The sequence below is a fragment of the Gossypium arboreum genome, chromosome 13, assembly GCF_025698485.1.
Source record: "Gossypium arboreum isolate Shixiya-1 chromosome 13, ASM2569848v2, whole genome shotgun sequence".
Lineage (NCBI taxonomy): Eukaryota > Viridiplantae > Streptophyta > Magnoliopsida > Malvales > Malvaceae > Gossypium > Gossypium arboreum.
This window is the reverse complement of record NC_069082.1, coordinates 10,656,982-10,662,347: the sequence shown is the minus strand read 5'-3', so window position 1 is coordinate 10,662,347 and position 5,366 is coordinate 10,656,982. Positions and strand designations below refer to the sequence as shown.

Below are 5,366 nucleotides of genomic sequence, written 5' to 3'. Positions count from 1 at the left end.
GTAGATTAATTTAACAGTAGTACTGCATTTGTAAGAGTATCATTTTTATGCATGTTTTAATATATAAATTAGCAATATATTAATTTAATTGATAATATTTAGTCACTGTGACTTATTTTTAGTAAAGAAAAAGATTTTTTTGCTTATTTTGAAGAGATTGTATTTTTTATAAGAGTTATTAGTCAATCTTTTAATTTCAAGTTTAAAATTGTAATAATTATTCTTTATTTTATGCCTAACTAATGTAATACATATGTAATAATTAACATATTTTGCACCGATGTACAATGGATACATTCATTGGAAATGATTGTATTTTTTTGAAGAGAGGGGAATGAAGTTGTTTGAGATTGAATTCAAACTCTCATGCGTATAACATAATATTTTTGTCACTAGACCAAGAGATTATTGGTAAAACCTGTATTTATTTGTACAAAGTTTTTTATTCAATTTTAATTATAACTCTTTATTATAATTTCAATACATATTTATTAAAATAATTATAATTACTTAAATTAAAAACTTATACTTGACTCCACTAAGTACATTTAAAGAAAATTTTGAATTATCACGTATCCCCAACTTACATGATATCTCAAGATTAATATGACTTAATTTATTAAAATAATTATAATGACTTTAATTTTAATAAAATTAAAGTCTTGTTACCTACATGAATATTAACTTTAGTGACTTAAAATGTAAATCATATTAATAAGTTTTTTTTTTTTTGAAATGCCCAACTGATGCTTTTATTTGATGGGATTTTAGCTAATACCAGACGCAACATTTAATGCTTCCTATAGCTGTCCTATTTTAAATGGCAACCAGAATGATGCCTTGGTAAATATGAAAGCAGTAAATAAATGAAATCGTTTAGAAGTCAAAACAGATAAATGAAAGGCTTTAAACGAAAACAGAAAAATGAAATGCTAACCCTAGAAACCCTTTTTCTTTTTGCTATACCCATGAGTTCTTAGTGCATCAGTTGCTATGGAGACTCTTCCTCTGTGACCTGTTCAGCATATAACTTTTCAAACACCAGCTTCCGTTGATTTCACGAGTTCATCTAATCATTCTGTCATTTCCAGATCTGGACTTGTCATTATCACCTCTTCTATCATTGTTGCGATTTCTGTGACGACTCACCAGTTCCTCCATCTCACTGGGTACCTCTTCCATCCAGTACTGTGGACCATCGTACTTCCATCCCTCATTCGCCAGTCCGTGCCCTACTTTATTGGCTTCTCATTGTACGTGATTAAACCGTATGCTTCTAACTCTGCTAGATTTTCTTTTAATTTCTTGGATGTAACCTTGGATAAATGATCTGTCTTTTGATTCCAGATTTATTTTTCTAATAACTATCAATGCGTCTCCCTCAACATCTACATCTTGGAAGCCTATTTCCTCCACCATGATGACTATCTATAAACATGCTCTAGCCTCAGTCGTAGTCGGATTTAAGCTATTTTTTCCTGGGTAAGTGCACGATGCCATAAATAACCATATTTGTTTCTCGCAATGATTCCTGACACTGATTTATGTTAGTTCTGGTTGAAAGCCGCATCAAAATTGATTTTTATTATATCTCCTCTGGGCTGTCGTCATACCTTATTGTTATTCTCGTTGTTGAACTTCAGCACTTCACTCATAAGTTTAATTTCTATATAATATGCGTTGATAAAACCCAAGACTTCATGCACTAGAGCCCTACTTCCATCATGATACATTTTGTTTCTATTATGCCAAATAGCCTATAAAAGGATAGTTCTTTTTGTGCATTCCTCTTCAGTAAAATGTTCATACTCAATCGCTAACCATGTTTTCCAATTTGTTTCCCTGTTGCATGGTGAGTTAATACTTCCCAGTTCCCGAAGTACTTGTCGAGTGAAATAACAGTCCCGAAAGATATGACTCATCGTCTCCTTTTCTTCTTGGCATACTAGACACAGCGTATTAATCACCAATTTGTGGATTTTTAGATTATACCGAACTGGCACCTACTCATTAGCCACTTTCCACAGATGTGTACAGATCTTGCTTGGTATTTTAGGATCCTATAATTTTTTGTAAAACTTAGTTAGTGGATTATGTTGTATATTGGGTTCTTTTGCTGTATTCCTCCATTTGTACCCATTTTTTGCTATGTATACCCCTGTGTTATCCCCCCTCCAAACTAAGGTATCTTATGCCTCGCTGTTCGCCAATAAGATTGAGATAATTCTCTGCGTATGTTTCTCACCAAATAAAGATCGGATTTTCTCATGTTTCTAGGTAACAATATCTCTATCAATCAAATCTGACACGGTAGAATACCTGATATTGATTTGTTGACATTGAACTCTCTCGTTTCCAGCTCTCGATAACCATGCGTCATTCCAAATATTGATATTCTTGTCGTTCCCAATTCTCCAGCCAAGCCCCTCTTCTAGTAGGCGTCTGGCTCCCCAGATGCTTCGCCAGGTATACGAAGGGTAAGAAACAATTCTTGCACTCATAAACTTTCCTTTTGGGAAGTACTTCGCTTTCATTACTCGTACAAACAAACAATTAGGTTGCGTAATAATCTTTCATCCCTATTTCACCAACAGGGCCATATTAAACATTGAGAAAATTTTAAAACGCAACCCTCCCTTCTTTTTGGGGATGCACATATCACTCTACTTACACGAATGAATACCTCTATTATTTTCTGGATTACGCCACCAGAATTTACACATAATATTCTCTAAGTCATGGAAAAAAGAAACTGGTAATTGAAAGCATTGCATCGCATAGATTGGAATAGCCTGTAAAACGAATTTAATAAATATCACTTTTCCCCTAGTCGATAAAACTCGAACACTCCAATTGTTTATTAATTTGTTGAAACGATCTTTCATATCATTGAAAGCCTATTTTTTCCTTTGGCCCAATATTGTAGGAAGCCCTAAATATTTTTTCGGATTATTTGAAATTCGTACTCCAAATATATTACTCCCTGTTACTCTATTTCTCGTTCGACATTTCCACTAAAGTAGATCAATGATATGTCAAAATTGACCTTTTGCCCTGATATTGCTTCATACTCGTTAATTATACTTTTCATGTTGTTAGCATCATCAATCGATGCTTCTCCAAACAACATACTATCATCAGCAAAAAATAGATGCGTTACTGAAATATTGCTTCTTCCTACCTTTGCCCTTAAAATCCTCCCCTCTTTTTGCATTGTCAAGAAGTTGTGAAAAGCCTTCAGCACAAATAAGGAATAAATACAGGCTTAAAGGATCGCCTTGCCTTAACCCTCTTGTAGGGCAGAATTCTTCACCATTTTTTCCATTGGTCACCACCGTATACTTGACACTAATTATACACTTCATTATAAGTGTAATCTGTTCTTTACAAAATCCCATTTGTTGCATCATTTTTTTACAAAACACCATTCAATCCTATCGTAAGCTTTGCTCATGTCGAGTTTTAAAGCAAAACCTTTATTCAATCTCCCTCTTTTTTTTCTTAAGAGAGTGAAGGATCTCGTAAGCCACTAATATATTATCTGTGATTTGCCTTCCTGGCACAAATGCTCCTTGACTGTCATCAATACAATATTGCAAAGTAAGACGAAATCTGTTGACAATCACCTTTGAAATTATTTTATAAATCACATTGCAAAGGCTAATGGGACGAAACTGACTCATGTTCTTCGGTGAAATCACCTTAGGAATAAGGACTATACTTGTATGATTCACCTCCTCCATATTTCTTCGACCATTAAGGACATGCAAACAGTACCTAGTAATATCCTCCCCTACAATATTCCTGTATTTTTGAAAAAAGATTGCAGGAAAGCCGCCGTTCCCTGAAGCTTTAAGAGGGGCTATAGATTTTATTGCTTCTAAAACCTCTGCTGCTTGAAATTCTTTCATCAGATTCTCATTGAGCTTTTCCGTAATACAACGAAATATTGTCGAAATTAAACCGTCGCTGCTACTAACTGCACTTGACGAAAACAAATCTTTGAAATAATCAGTAGGAATTTAAATAGAGGTCCGATATCAGAATAGCGGCTGTTATATAGCGGTAACGATGCCGTCTGAAACCGCTACTACTGAAAATAGCAGTGTGAAGCAGAATTACACCAATAGCAGTGGATCGCGGTCGTAATTTAATGGGTAACGACCAATTGCAGCAATAACGGGCTGCTATTCCCATTATTTTTTGTTACAGTAAATAAATAAAAAAATCCATCTCCTCTAAACGAAAATCAACAAAAACACGATAAAGCAAAAGAGAATATATTCCCTTACCTTCAAAATCAGAGAGTTTTCAATCAAAAAAAGTAAAAAGAAGTCCAAGTAAACAAAAAAAAAGCAATCAAAACTCAAAAGCAATAGAAAATATGAAATTCTATTTCTCATATTTCGGTTTAGACCGTAAACTCCAAAGACCAAACGGCAAACAAAATCACAACACAGCAGAGCTACCATTGGAGTATTGAACCTGAAAAACAAACCCTGATGACTTGCACATTCAGAGATTGATAATTTTCAAGTAAGTACCTGAGATTATTGTCTTGATTCTTGCTTGTATGTCTTAAATCTGCAATGCAAATATGTTCTTTAGAGTTTAGACTTTAAGGATGAAGGGAGGAGGCACAATCAGCATATTCTAAGAATTTGATATGCAAAATAGAGGATATGAGTTTTCAGAGGAGAGGATGATAGAGTTTCTCTTTAGTTTTTCTTCTTTCTAAGTTTTGTGTGTTTAGGGATTTAAGAAAAGAGGTGTTTCTGCCGTTTCATTTCCTTTGTTTTTTCATTTTAATTTTCATTTACTCTTAGGCAAAACCGAGGCTATTTATTAAATATCCTCTTTTAGAAGCTTCGTGCAATGTGTTTTCGTTGGGACATTAAGTGAATCAAAGTTGTAAACAACTGGAACCATAAAAGAGAAAGGAAGAAAAGAAACTGGTCCTAATAATAATGTAACACCCTTAACCCTATACCGTCACTGGAACAAGGTTATGAACATTACCGGATATATTGAACAAATTCCGAATAACTCACAAATAATTAACATACAAAGTATAAATTTAATCCTTAAGTCCCTATAATGGACCCTCGAGGTCCAAAACACGTATTAGAAGTGGATCGGGACTTATCCAAGTGCTCGAAGAATTTTCGTAAATTTTTAATTTTTTTATTTAATCTTTCATTTACCAATTTAAATCATCACATATTATTCTTACAATCCAAAACCACATTAACTCAAAATACAACCTAGGTACATGCCAAATATACCAAAATAAAATATACATTACCAAGGTTGCTGAGATTGGGATTGGTTCAGATGCTGGACCAGATTTTGACTCATACTGACCT

General features: G+C 33.8%; 1 long non-coding RNA gene across 2 annotated transcripts; it reads left to right on the top strand.

Annotated features, from left to right (window-relative positions):
• The first annotated feature begins 801 nt into the window (after positions 1–801).
• LOC108461963 (uncharacterized) lies at positions 802–2,841 on the top strand. Of its 2 annotated transcripts, none has more exons than XR_001867896.2 (3): positions 802–1,253; positions 1,348–2,277; positions 2,360–2,841. It is a non-coding gene; the product is annotated as an uncharacterized LOC108461963 (long non-coding RNA). The 2 variants fall into 2 exon arrangements; XR_001867895.2 differs by having other exon boundaries at positions 802–1,268.
• Positions 2,842–5,366: the final 2,525 nt, after the last annotated feature.